This window comes from Lycium barbarum, chromosome 8, assembly GCF_019175385.1.
Source record: "Lycium barbarum isolate Lr01 chromosome 8, ASM1917538v2, whole genome shotgun sequence".
Taxonomy (NCBI): domain Eukaryota; kingdom Viridiplantae; phylum Streptophyta; class Magnoliopsida; order Solanales; family Solanaceae; genus Lycium; species Lycium barbarum.
In genome coordinates this window covers 10,495,446-10,511,567 of record NC_083344.1, presented here as the reverse complement: position 1 = coordinate 10,511,567, position 16,122 = coordinate 10,495,446, and the positions used below count along the sequence as shown (strand labels likewise).

Here is a 16,122-nt window from a genome sequence, read left to right as displayed (position 1 = left end):
TGTGACAATACAGGGTATATTTAACTCATCCATTTAAGTTTGGATGAGTTAATAACTCACCCATTTATTAATTCAAGCCCTTTGATTTGTCAGTTTAGTATGACCAAAATGGCTGATATATAGTCTAAGATGGCTTATGAAAAATTTCTCAAAATATTTTTTAATAAAATATCTAATATTTGATGTGTTATACAATCATAATATATATGTGTAAAAAAAATTAAAAGGTACTTAAACAATTTTGTTTTTTAAATCAATAGAGTTGGATGGGTTGGAATATGACTATTTATTTAGCCTATCACATTTCAGTTCAAGTAACTTTTGGACAAATCAGTAACTCGGTCTATTTTGACCCGTCCAAATTTCATTAAACCCACCCATTTAACACCCTTTATGAATTATGACATGTCGAAATGCTCACGTGATAACTTTAAAATAGAAAATAAAAGAAAGAATCAGTTAAAAAAATACGTGTTAATTGTAATTCTAATCACAAGTGAATTTATCATCTTGATACAATTCTGCACGAAGGGTTGACAAAATCTTTCACATATACATAGACTATGAATCTGAAAGACTCTGATTTAAACTACTTCCAATAATATTCGTTGTTAGATTCTACTCTTCTTATTTTAAATTTATTTAGTTATAAATTATACAAAAAAATCATTTCCCAATCTGTCAATTCTTGACTAATACCATACAGTACGAGAAATAGCAGCAAGTCTGTTCTCATTTTTAAAAGTTAGAAGTTTAAACAAGAAATCTTTATTTTTTCAAATATAATTTACTTTTAAATATCAAAATTAAATTAAAAAAATCAAATGTTGGGCCCGTATACGGGCCATCCCTTATCTATTGGATAGTAGAGGACCCAATATGGTTGACCATTTCAACGTTACTTTTCTGGAAAAATTCTTTATTCTATCAATTAGATGTTTTAGGATTTGAAAGAATATGATCTCAAACAAGGCTGAAATTTATTGTACATTATCATTTTTTTTTTTGTGCGTGTCTTTTCTGGTAGTGGACTAAATTGCTCTCTAGAATAAGGATATAGACACTTCAATAATCTTCATGACATAACTGGTTTAGTTGTCCATTTAATGGTCTGTTGGTTACATTTCTCATACATTCAAGAAACTTCTAGCTGCTACGTCTCAATAGAGGCTGATGTAGTATTGTGGTATCCGCTTCGTTTAGACCTAATACTCTTAACGAAAAAGCTCAAATATGCCAATGAATTATTAAAAATGACTTATTTATGATACTCGTCAATAGTTTAGTTTATTTATGCCATCGATGTTACTAAAATGACTCATCTATGCTATTTTTTATTAACATCCGTTTTACAATACTGCATATGACACGTGACCTCTAATTAGAGATTCACGTCAATTATTTAAATTAACACAAATTAAATATTAAATTAAAGCAAAAACTGACCCAGACACCCGACCCCCCAATTAAAATAACCCATTAAAAATCTCAGAGCAGCGACAGTAGCCGCCATTGTCTCTTTCGATTTCCGAAATACAAATTGGAGAAAGGAGATTGAATTGTATAGTAATAAAAGTTCTATGTAAGCAAACAACGTTAATGGCACTAACTTCAATAACCCAAGTCGACAATCACATGGGTCCTTTGTATTTTAAAACAAAACGAGAAAGTTTCCCCGAAATTAAAACTAGTATTTAGTACCGTCAGACCCAACTTTTCGTTGATTTTATCTACCTGGTTATTTTCTTTCTAATTATCACTGAAGCAATATAGTTCGAGATCAACTTATTCGAAAATGAGATATAATTACTAAACAATCTAACCAACAAATAATAAAAGCCGATTACCAAGGCTATGTGTTGAGACTTGAGGAATTTGGGGGTGAAGGCTATTGTGTTTTGGGGAATTTGGGTGGGTCGGATTTTAGTTTAATTTAGGATTTAATTTTTGCTAGTTTAATTAAATGACGTAAACCTCTAATTGGAGGCCACATGTCATATCTGATATTGTAAAATGTGCATTAATGAAAAATGGTATGGATGAGCCATTTTGGTAAACGCGATAACATACATGAGCCAAACTATTGATAAGTGGCATAAATGAGTCATTTCCGATAGTTCAATGACATATTTGAGCCTTTTCCGTACTCTTATGAGCCGTTTCGACATGATTTGAAACTATGAGATGAAATCATGTTTGAACATGCAATTTGAATTTCTTAAGTTGTATTTTTTCTTATAGACATAAAACCCCTCACAAGTTGTGAAAACTATCAAAACTTTTCCAATTCTTATCCAATCTTACCAAATGAGCAAGTCATAGTTCATAACAAAATTAATACGCTACTAGAAGACCTTTCTAAAAAATACAACATCAATTGATCAAACTTTAGTTCAATGAAAAGGAAAATTTAATATGAATAGTAATGTAACTAATCTTTATTATAATCCTCGTACATGGTACGAACATAAATGACGGTTGGTAGAAGTTAATGAGGTTGGTAAATGGTTGATGAGAGTAATTGTTAAAAATATCTACCAATTATGGGTCTTTTTTTACAAAGTATAAACTTATGGGTCCAGTTTAACATTTAAAAATTTTGAAATCCCAAATCATGCCTTTTTGGATGATTTGGAATTTCATCTCATGAGATGAAATCGCAATCCAAACACTGATTTCATCTCATGACTTGAAATCATGAGATGAAATCGCATGTCCAAACGCCACTTAATACAGTGCAGAATTAACGCATACAAATCTATACAATTACATTTCCACCGTCTCAATTCATGTGATACCGTTTGAATTTCGAGAGTCAAACAAGTCTTTTTTTACTGCAATTTTCATATCCTTTTTAGATATTTAAATTGTCAATTATTGAATAGTACTTTTTGCGTATTTTTAAAAATGTAAATTTTATTTCAAAAACCTAAAGATTACGTGTCTGAATTTATGGTCAAATTTAAAACGTTTGACTCTCGAAATCCGAATTTTTTCACATAAATTGAGACAGAGGAAGTAATGAATAGTAGTCGGAACTCATTATTTTTAAAATAGGAAAAAAACTCAAATATACCATCGAACTATCCGAAATGACTCATGCGTGTCACTCGTTAATAGTTGGGTTTATTTATGTCATCACCGTGACACATTTGGTTCATTCGTGCCATTAACCACTAACGGCGCCCTACTACTACCAGATTTTGCCACGTGGCGTTATCTAAACCCTTCATTACTTATCAATCTCCACTTATTTTTATGAGTGGCATATGTGAGCCATTTTGTTAAGTTTAGTGGCATATTTGAGTCTTTTTACAATCCTTATAATACATGACTCTCTTGGGTAATAATACTAACTTATGTTCATTGATGCATGACATTCAACCTTTTAGAATCATATTCCTATATAAAACCTCCATATTTTCTAATTTTATATAATAAGCTTATAATTTTAAGTAACAAAACTTTCCCTTATACTCAGGGGCGGATTTAGAGGCTGCCCAGGGTATTCACCCGAACACCGTCGGCAAAAAATTACCGTGTATGTATAGGGTAGACTTTTTGTGTTTATGCACATATATTAACTTCTAAACACCCCGAACAAACGTAAAAGGTTAGCTCAAGTGGTTCAGGGTGTTCAAATTGAATCTAGCATCCTAGGTTCGATTCCCAGTAACAACATTATTTTTTATATTTAGCTTTTGTTGTTTTTTCTGAATGGAAAAACTATACTCTCTTGTTTAATTGGTTTATGAATCTAATCTTATTCTACATCATTCACAATTTTTACGTACTTTATGGCTCTTTAAAAAGATTTGAGAAACCTATAAAATTTGTTTAAGAAAAAAAAAAAAAAAGGGAGATGGTTTTGAAAGAAAATACGCTAATAATGTGTAGCTAGGTGAACAAGTACATATAAGTGTGTGAATTAAGAGTATATATGTTTTTTCAAGGTAAATTTAGGTATTATAAGGGATTAGGAAAATGCTCAAATATGCCACTGCACAAATAATAATTTTTAAAATTTTATAAGGGACTCATACACAATTTGACACGCGACTTGCATGATTTGGTAAAGTCGACCCTCATACATAGAATTCTCTCAACAGAAATACCTCTACTTGATAAAAATGTATTTAACAAACACTTCTGACAGAAAGTATTCCTCAATTATGATGATTAAAATAATAACACTTATAAGAGCCTGTTTGGCCAAGCTGCAAAGAATTGCTTATTCAGAGAAGAACTTTTGTTAAAATAGCTTTTCAGAAATGCATTTTTGGAAAAAATAATTTGTGTTTGGATGAGAAGTGTTTTCTTCCTGTAATTGACAAGTAAGTTTCTTCACGCTTTAATTTCTTGACATTTGTAAATTCGCCGGGAAAATTCTAACTGATTAGAGCCAATAACGTAACTTCAATAGTACATATATGTTGTATGGGTACCTGTTGTATGTATAAGCATATATAGAAACGAAAAAAGGATTAGAAGAAAAACTCAAGCTTACAAGCTATGACAAGATATTGTTGGAAGCACCACATGCCCTTAGTCATTAATGCTGAAAACCACACTAACCATAAACCATCACATTTAACCATTAATATGCAGTACCAATTCAATGTTGATCACATGGATATATTAACAACCGAGGGCAACAATTTAATAGGCACTAGTTTAGTGATGAAGCCACCAGTTTAATTAATGATGATAGGCTTTTTTTTAGCAGTAATAGAAAAATTCCGTGAATTCAGAAGTGACTGGACAATGAAGGATCAACACAATTCAGTGTAGTTGGTGATGGATACATAAATAATATCGCTAAAATGGGAGATTCGGCTATATGCTGCAATTATTTTGGACTACAGTTATTAAGTCTACTATTTAACCTAAAATATGTCAATAGAGTATGTGTCAAGTTCCCTACTTTTTTGTAGTCCAATAGTGGTATTGTTTTTGGGAGGGGTGGGTGGGTGGGTGGGGCGGGGGGGGGGGGTGTGGATCCAAAAATAGACCAGCTTAATTTGTCAAAACCCAATCTTGAAATTCAACAAAACTCGAATCTTAAGCTTTTTAAAAACTTTTTAAGTGAGTGTGATACGGATTTGTTGGAAACACCTAGTCGAAGTTATATTCAAAACCTGAGAAAAATTGGAGGTGATTTTGGTGAACACAATTGTTTTTGTTACCTCAACTAATTCGACTTGCAAAACGTAGATTTATTTCCTTAGAATTCTAAGCATCACCAAATAACTTTGAGTCTATCCTAATACATTGTATCTAGACTTTCTTGCATTCTAACTTCTAAGGAGTCATTTACCTATTTGTATTTTTCTGTTTCTCACCCAAAAAAAACGTACAACTACACAGTTAAGTTCACGTAGGAATTAAATTAGTTATAGGAGCAGTGTTCCACTTATAAGGGCAAAAGATAAATATCAAAATGGAACGGTGGAAGCATTGAAAGTAGACAAATAAGGTTTAAAGTTAATACCCCTTTTAATATTCTTGAATTTCTGCAATTGGTGGTGGAAGCTGAATAGGAGCAACAATTAAAGTTTAGAGCCTCTTATCATCCGGTTAAGTATAGTAGAATTATTCATTTAATTTTTTTTTAGGAAGGATATTTTTGTAATCTAACTTTTAACTTGAGAGCTTCCACTTTTAGTATAACTAGTTTTCTCACGTGTATCCCCAATTATTTAATAAATAACAACATAAAATTATTGAAACATGTGTTGAGTAACAAAAAATAACAAAAACGTAATTGAGATTGTGTTGTCACGTTTTATTTACCAAGCTTACTAATTAAATTTTTTAAGAAGTAACAACTTGTTTCCGGTAAAAAGAAAATGAAAGGTATATCAATACACAATTATATAAAGTAAAAGACTAAAGTACAAGTACAATTTTTTAATGAAAAACGTAAAACACTATATGCTAGGTAAATGAGATAGTGTAAACTTCCAATGTCTATGATATATAAAGATCTTTTTCTCAAAACTAATATTGTGCTGGACTTCTTAAGCTCTAGCAAGAAAAATAAAAAATATGTGCCTTGAGCATCTTCTTCAACTGTAGAACTAACGCTCCTCTGCACTAAAAAGAAAATCCTTTGACAAATCCTGAAAAAAATCCAGTAGCTTGTTTCAATAGCTAATCTTGACTTTGACGTGGAGAAATAATGGATTAGTATTTGAAAATCTGGATGAAGCTTTAGATCCCATATGAATGGAGAGGGAGACTTGAGAGAAATGGAAACTGTTTCTTGGTTTTATATAGTACCTTCACGGTTAGTGTCTCTTTGGCTTCTTTTCACACATTTATCAACGGCAATAATCTACATTTAACTATGGGATTCAATGCATTGAAATATGCAACTCTTTGTATTCTAGCAACGTAGAAGGTTGTAATGCTACTAAATTTTGGTTGATGTTACTGTTCATCTCTTTTGTCTATTAGCGTATTTATTATGGAACGTTTTCTATATTAGCAGTATTTACACTCTACCTAGAAATTAATACAAAGAATACCAAATGCATAAGCATTATATGTATGATATCTTCGAGAGACTTTATGGTGGCTGATTCAGCGTACAATACTCAAAAAATATCTTATGAAGCACAACAAATAGACTAATAGCTATATTAATTAAGTTGATTGGTTAGTTTGATAAATTCTTGGCACCGGTTTATTTGCCCAAAATAATTAGCAAATGGAGAAAAGCACTTCAATTTCTAGAGGAAAGATGAAAGATAGAATTAATTAGTATAATTAAGGGAGTTTACAATGCCATAATTAAAGTGCAGTTGTTGTACCTCTAAATCTGCCTTTATGTAATTAAAATATTATTATTTAATTAGATATTAAATTAAATTTTGATTTAGTATAAGGGCAAAATGGTAATCTAACTTTAAAGGTAGGAGCTTCCTACTTTTAGTATAATATATATATGATGATATGATATGATAAATGGTAAACGAATATTGCAGATAATTCGTTTACCATTAAAGAGAGATAATTTTTGAAAATTTTGAACTTGTAAAACTTTAGTAGTCGGTAGAAATCACAGTTCAATGAGGAGAAGGGCAAAGCGTTTGGGTTCGCAATAACACTACAGGGGAAAGGAACTCCACCAAATTTTCCGGCATCTTTAAGTAATTTTCCGGCGTGAAGGAGAAGGGGAAGGGGGCTGCATACAAAGGAAATAACTTTTTCCCAAATATGTTATGTTTGTAGATAAGAAAAAATATATATATTTAGTAATACAGTGGCGGAGCCAGAAATTTTGGTAAGGTTGTTCAAATGTTGACGAGTATATAATTTTTTTCCGATGAATGAGTGCAATGAGTTTTTTTAACATCATCACCGCACACCCGCCTAAAATTTATGGTCCATTTGATTTCGCAAGTTATTCTTCATAAATTTCATTGCTAGAAAACTCTTACGGTGATTACAGTATCAAATGACAGCTGATATTTGGCACAAATATCTGATTTAGTGTCATTTGCATTTCACTTCTTAGTACTTTAATCGCAGTTTTGAATGCAAATTGTTGTATAGGAGCTTATTTTGGGTATGCTTGTGTGAATAGGTACAACAAGGACCAATGGAGGGTATTCCGAGCAGTTTTTGGTTGATTCCGAGGCTTTGCACGTTGATTGAATGTTGGGAAGGAAGTTCCAGCACTTGAAGGCAGAATCCGACCACTGAAGGGTCTCATGGCCATGCGTCGCACAGCCAGCGCACAAAAACCCCACCTCTGAATCTCAGACAGGCCATGTATTGGCCATGCGCCGCACAAGCAACACACAGAGGAGATCATGCGCTGGCCATGCGACGCATAGCAAGCGCACAAGCGGCGTCAGTTGTCCTACTTGGATCGGGATTGGGCCAACTTATCTTATATTTACCCTAGCGTATAAATACTCGTTTTTAACATTAGAAAGACGGCTTGGACGAATTTTGAGACGTGTGAAACTCTTTCTAGGTTTTATTCCTTTTCTATTATTTTTCCTTACATCGAAACCCTATGTTAATCATGAATTCTTACTTTCATTCTCGAATCATGTGTAACTAAACACCGTAATTCTTGGGTTGTGGCTTAGCCATGAATATTAATGTTTGACAAGTATTTCAATCTTAGTAGCTTGTTCGTATGCAATTGCTTCTTTATTTCTGTGCTTAATTGCTTGATTGTCTGCGTAACAGTTGAGTTCTATTTACTCATTGATACACGTGCTTGGGAAAGACGTTAATGTGGAGAAGAAGTAACGAGATTGTGATCTGAATATCCCTATAGTTGGGCTAGGATTTGTGACTAGGATAGGAATATACTTAGTTATCGCAATCAATTTCATGCTGTGCTCTTATTGCATTCTTGATAGGTCAATACCATAGGAATATAGGAGGCGAGTTATCTTGAATCAGCGAGTAGTGATTCGGGAGAACACTACGAGATTTATAATCAGGTTAATTGACAATTGTGAACAAAGTTGCTAAGGTGTGATACTTGAACGACTCAATAGGATTGGTGAACAAACCACGACCCTGGAATACTTCTAAAATCATGATAAAAGCAGTACTCAAATACGTTCTTAGCACAAATTCTGGTTATATTATTAGTTGTTTACATTATAGCATTAGTTTACAAAACAACCAAAGCTTTTATTCTTTACTTGCATAATTAGTAGCAATAGTTTATTTTCGTGAAAGTATTGGTCATAAGTCTCTGTGGGTTCGACATTCGATTCTATATAATCACTTTATTACTTGTACGACCGCGTACACTTGCGTGTGCGTTTGGACGCAACAAGTTTTTGGCGCCGTTGCCAGGGACTTAGAAATCAATTATTTTTGCCATAATAAATTGTACTGCTTTATTTATCCAATTATTAACATCTTGATCTTAGCTGCTACTTGATTGCAGGTACTTTTGTCACGACCCGACTAGGGGCCATGAGGGGTACCCGGGCTAACCACCGAACACCGCTCATTTGACTACTTATCGTACTCGTTAAGCGTTCATTCATCAAATTCATACTCAAATCATAGGAAAATCATTTTTCATTTGAAAACATAATTACCTTTATATACATAGGCCCTCCGGCTATCAGAATAATACACACGTACATATATACATATATACGCTTATCAAAATCGTGAGACCATACTACCCACACATACGTATCTACGAGCCTCTACTAGAGTACTAGACATATGGACGGGACAGGACCCCGTCGTGCCCAAAACATATATGTACATAAAATGGTAAATCAATGGCACCTTCGGAATAATGGAGTGCTCTCAAAAATCTGCTTATCGGCTTCTATAAACCTGGGTCGCCTCCTTGTCTATCTGTGGGCATGAACACAACATCCAAAGAAAACGGACGTCAGTACGAATATTGTACTGAGTATGTAAGGCATGAATGAAATAAACATAATAGAGAATCATAAGACATAAGATGAAGACATAACCTACGTAACTTTTAAGAGAGGATACCTTTCATGCCTATATCATATATTATCACGGTACATGTATTAGCGCATACATCGTCGTATCATATATATATATATATATATATATATATATATATATATATATATATATATGATACGACGATGTATGCGCTAATACATGTACCGTGATAATATATGATATAGGCATGAAAGGTATCCTCTCTTAACTGCTCATACACATTAAACGTTATCCGTATCTGGCCACGTAGTGGCTCGACAATATCACATACATATCTTCCGGGCTTTTCATACATATATCATATATATAATCATAGTAGTATCGTGCCCGACTATATAGGGTCGGTGTCTTATGTGCCCAGCTATAATAAAGCTTGGTGTTATATGTGCCTGGCCCTACGAAGGCTCAGTGTTATCCGTGCCTGGCCCTACGAAGGCTCAGTGTTATCCGTACCCAACTGCAGAGGTGTGCGCGTATTATATGTGTGTATATATATATATATATATATATATATGTATATGTATATATATTCTACCCGGCCATATAAGTTCGGGATTTTATAATAGCTATACATTCCCCAGACCCCACGTTGTGGGATTTCACTGGGTTGTTGTTGTTGTTGTTTATAATAGCTATACATAGGTACATACACATAAAAGCCCATAACATCTTTAGCGTCATCACTATTATCATCGTCGTCATTATTATTATTACTATTAGCGTTGTCGTCGTTATCATGTATACATCTATGTATACTAGACGGCCTATGCCCGTGCTGCGCACAGGCCCAACACTTTAGATTATAGTGCATTTATGTGTATGTAGTTGTCTTTGAATAGTGATTATATATATATATATATATATATATATATATATATATATATGATGTTCAAAACACGATTAATATAACATTGTAGTTTGTGCTCCGTATCTAAAATTTTATTATATTAATGTTTGATGCGAATACAAAATCGACAAATTTATTAATATTTTTTAAAAGAGAAGACTTGTTTAAAAGGAAACTATTTTCCTCTCTTTGAAATAAAACAATAGCAATATTTAAGCATCAGTTGATATTTTCAATTTTAGTTCGATTAATTTAAAGGTGTAAAATACTTATTATTTTTTTATCAAATTTTGATTCGGATAATTCTAATTCAAATTATTAAATTAATTTTATATGTTTAAAACGAAACAAAGTAGAAATTAATTTTCTATTTAAACGAAGAAATACTATTTTTAAATTTTTGGTAAATATTCTCGGTTTAGATCATTTTACTTGTCATGTTGTCTTTTGCATGGTTTTTTAAGAAAACGTCGATTAGAATTATAATTTGACTAATTTACCTTATTCATTATTTTATCTCCATTTGATATATTTTTTTTACGACATTAATTTTTTTCCACATTTATTAGAGTAAGAATAAAAATAAAAAAGTAATTAAATTCTATATTATTTTAAAATATAAATATTTTAAGTATATTTATTTTAGTAAACATAACAAATAAATGACATGGCGGAATAGCAAATACAACAGTTTGATATCTAGATTAGATCTCAGGCTAATATAAAAAAAGAAAGAAAATTGTATGGTTTGACTACTTAACCTTTTGAACAAAAGCAATTTCATTTGCTCCCACTAATGGATTGATACACACGTGGCAATGAATCCATCATTATTGACTTAATGAGATACTTTGGAAATTACATGAATATTGTTTGATTTTTTAATATGGAGTGCACTTTTTTTTTTGGACATTATTAATTTGCACTATTTTTATGCATATATATATATATATACTATGTTCAAAACACGATTAATATAACATTGTAGTTTGTACTCCGTATATAAAACTTTATTATATTAGTGTTTACTACAAATACAAAGTCTGCACTTTTTTTTTAGCATTAATTTTTTAATAATGGGTTCACTTTTTGTTTTATATTGCTTGATTTTGTTAATATGGAGTCTACTTTTTTTTACCGTGAGTTTAGAGATGGTGGGTTCCACTTTTTTTTTTTTTTTTTTTTTTATATTGCTTGATGTTGTTTAGTATGGGGTCCACCCTTTATGGGGTGCACTTTTGTTTTTGACATTATTAGTTTGTAATATTTTTATGCATATAATATATATACATATACTATGTTCAAAACACGATTAATATAACATTATAGTTTGTACTCTGTATCTAAAACTTTATTATATTAGTATTTGCTATGAATACAAAGTCTGCACTATTTTTTTTAACATTATATTTTTTTAATATGGGGTTCACCTTTGTTTTTTTTTTTTTTTGATATTGCTTGATTTTAATAATATGGGGTACACATTTTTTTCCCCATGAGTTTGGAGATGGTGAGTTCCACTTTTTTTCTTCCTTTTTTTTATTGCTCGGTGTTATTTAGTATGGGGCCCACCTTTTTTTAAGGGACAACGGACGACGAAGCATGAGTCTAAACCCATGCTTTATATAGTTTCTTCTTTTTTTATTTTTATTTTTCATATTGCTTGGTGTTGTTTAGTACGGGGCCAACCCTTTTGGACATTATTAGTTTGCACTATTTTTATGCATATATATATATATATATATATATATATATATATATATATATATATATATATATACACACACACACTATGTTCAAAACACAATTAATATAACATTGTAGTTTGTGTTCCGTATCTAAAACTTTATTATATTAGTGTTTGCTATGAATACAAAGTCTGCACTTTTTTTTTTTGACATTGTTTATTTTTTTAATATGGGATTCACTTTTTATTTTTTATATTGCTTGATTTTGTCAATATGGGATACTATGTTCAAAACACGATTAATATAACATTGTAGTTTGTGCTCCATATTTAAAACTTTATTATATTAGTGTTTGCTACGAATATAAAGTCTGCACTTTCTTTTTGACATTGTTTGTTTTTTTTTAATATGGGATTCACTTTTTTTTTTATATTGCTTGATTTTGTTAATATGAAGTCAACTTTTTTTCCCCTCGTGAGTTTGGAGATGGTGGGTTCCACTTTTTTTACTTTTTTTTTTTTAACATTGGTTGGTGTTTTTTTTTAAATTTTTTAATATTTGTTGATGTTTAATATGGGAACCACACTTTTTTTTTTAATGCTTAACGGATGACGAAGCATGGGTTGAGACCCATGCATCTATATAGTAGTAATATAATATGGGGCCCACAATTTTTTTATGGGGCCCACAACGGACGACGAAAAAGGAGCCCAACCGGCTCTTCTATATAGTTAGAAAAAACTGCCCGACCATATAGGTACAGTGTGATAATCATTAGCCTGCATCCAGGCCTCCCGCGTCCGGGGTATCATCTCATGCCGCCCACTAGTGGTGTCTGCCCATGCCATCCGGTCATGGTGTATACGCTCCCTGCCTTAGCGGTGTCTGCCCGGCCATATAGGCGCGGTGTAGTATCGTCATCATGTACTCATCATAAACTTAACATTTTAATACGTTTCATAGGCATACCATAAGCTTAATGTCATTATACACTTATCATAAAATATACATTAGAACTCAAAGACAACTATACTTTATCGGGGTGACTTAAGGTCGTGAACACCCGAGTCCATTATGGAGCATTCTTAAGCATTTTGCCTCACCTTGAAGGAATTAGCATATAAGGTGAGTGTATTCAATGAACAACATCAATGGATCATAATATGGATCATTAGCCTTGTAGAGACATAATATTATAGGCTTTAGAATTTGAGACTTAGACTCATCATCATCATTATCGCATTCGTGACATATCTCTTATCTTATCCCATATGGCTAATCATGAACATAGGCTCTTAGTTTTCCGGATGGTAGGAAAGTCATGGAGAGGTAGAGAAATAATATTATAGGAATCATATAGGGAATATTAGCTTCGTAGGAATATCATATCATGAACTTTAGGACTTCTAGACTTAGATTCATCATCGGTATTGTCATGCTCGTAACGTATCTCTTTTCTTTATCTCGTATGAAGCTCTTTATACTCGTAGATTCATAGTTCTCGATATGTAGGAAAATCATGGAAAGATAGGAGGATTCATACCATAAGATTCATGCCTTAGAAAGAAAGGGCTAGCCTTACATACCTCTTTCGTTTAACAATTTCCATCGCTTGATTGTTTTCCTTCAATGCTCACGTTTCTTCCTTCAAGAGAATTCGCATTCATAGTAGCTAATCGATCATATGAACGTGCTTACTAAAGCCAGAGAAAATTGGGCAGCATTTCCTTTGTTTATACAACCTTCCCCATATTGCATATCAACTCCCAAACATTTATAATAACATTCACAATACCATAACTAACAATCTTCATTCATTTACATTACCCACATTTCGCAATTTCACTCCAATCTCTCCATAATCATGGTCATAGTTCATTATTGCATTTTCTCACATATAATGCTTATCCCATGTCCTTAATATCATTTATAACACAACCATATCACAACACATCAATAATCATGACTCAATTCAAGTTATCACTCAAAATGACACTATTCACACTTTCATGACCCATTTTCTATATCCTTTTACAGCCCTTGTGTTTCAACTTCCAAATACTTTAAACAACATGGAAATACCATAAATCTTACCTTAGATGGTGTAGGAATGAACCTTGGCTGGAAACTCCTCATTTGAGCAAAACCCTAGTTTTACCTTCACTTGGATTCCTTGCCTTGGATGAACTTTAATGGGTTTCTTACACTTGATTTCCTTGGTTTGATGTAGTTGATCACAAATATCCCTTGAATTCTTGTGGGAGAAGTGTAGAGAGATGTTTTAGAGAGAAGGGAAGTGAAGGGGAAAATGAAATGGAATGAACTTGGCCCCTTATTAAATACCCAAAATCTGTTCCGACACATTTATACGGACACACATACGGTCCGTACAATTTATACGGTCCGTATGTGTGACCATATAATGGTTCCAGCGGAGGCTCTTCTCTGGACAGGTTATACGGCCAGACTTACGGCCCGTATCTTTTGTACGGTCCGTATAGTGGACCGTACAATCCATAATTTTTCGAAAGTCGTTCTCGTTGATTCGTTTGATCTCCAATCCTTATGGACCCTTTTTAACACTTGTTTATCACTTCATTAACAATCTAAGGGACGTTATAACTCTTTTTCAAAGCATCGTTAAATCATCATACATCGTTACTCGTAAATCCTTTTCGATACATAACGTATACCTTGCCTTCCTTACAACTTCCGTCTCCTACTTCACATGTATTTGAAATCTCATTTAGAATCATCGAATGTCATTTCTTACTTATCAAAACATCGAATACGTCGCGCCCTTCGTCAGTCTATTCACTGTGCATGAATGGAAAATTTTCTGAGGTGTAACAACTTTACTCGAATGCGAAGGACTGCGAGTCAAAACAATCTTGAGGAATTCGATCTTGAGCCTGAATGTACTTTCAATCGGGACAAGAGAGATTTGAATTTATTGTAGAACCCGTAAGATGTAGTAGAGTTACCTGTGGTCATGGCTAATAATCAAACAGCGAAAGTGAGAGAGGTTGCAATGCCTCGTGTGGCAGATGAACTTTGAGCATTGTCAAGCCCACCATTGAAGGGAACTTTGAACTGAAGCATCCCATGATTCAGCTACTTCACTCTAGTGGGCAGTTCACAGGAATGTCCCATGAGGATCTTCAGCGGCACATCCATAATTTTTTACATATTGTGGATACTTTCTCTACTAGAAGGGTCACCAAATAATATGTGCGGCTGACACTGTTCGCCTTTTCTCTATTGGGGAATGCAAGTAACTGGTTATTAGCAGAGTCCGCAAATTCTATCACTTCATGGGATGATTTGGGGACGAAATTCTTGACAAGGTTCTTTCCACCAGCAAAGACAGCTCGACTCCAAAGAGAGATCATGTCATTCAGGCAGAAAAGTGGGGAAAATTTGTATCAAGCATGGGAGAGGTTCAAAGGTCTTCTCAAAGATTGCCCTCACCACCATCAGACGAATGAAGTTCTGGCACACACATTTATTCAGAGTCTGGATGCCCAGCATAAGTCATCACTAGACACTGCTGCAAGAGGGTAGGCTCTTGATCTAAGCTATGAAGAACTATTCACACTATTGAACAGGTTTACTCAGAGTACTCCAGACTGGCAGGATGATGCAGCTAGCAGTTCAGTTCGAAAGGCACCGGGTGTTTTTAAAGTAGATAATTTTACAACACTATCAGCACAGCTTGATGCCATGCGCACTGAAATCAAGAAGTTAACCACTGCGTAAGCTCTACCACAGGTGCATGCAGTGTAATAATCTTTTACTTTTTGTGAAGTTTGTGGAAAAGGTCACAACAGTGATGAATGCCCTTCAAATCCTGCATCCATATACTTTGTGGGTAATGCAAGCAAGGGGCAAGGAAACAACAATCAATACGGGAATTCCTACAACCCAAATTGGAGGAATCACTCGAATTTCAGGTGGAGTGACAACCCAGGTAATCAGAAACAGAACTATCAGCCAGCACCTTCTCCTTAAGCAACCACGAACAGTATGGAAGAGATGATGAAAAAGATGATGGGTGATATGTAGAAGTTGATAGCAGATAATCAGAATCGCGATTTGGCTGTGCGAAAT

The 16,122-nt window shown here is 33.3% G+C and overlaps 1 non-coding gene across 1 annotated transcript; it reads right to left on the bottom strand.

Moving 5' to 3' along the window:
- Positions 1–15,384: 15,384 nt before the first annotated feature.
- LOC132608428 (small nucleolar RNA R71) lies at positions 15,385–15,491 on the bottom strand. Its single transcript, XR_009570351.1, has one exon. It is a non-coding gene; the product is annotated as a small nucleolar RNA R71 (small nucleolar RNA).
- Positions 15,492–16,122: the final 631 nt, after the last annotated feature.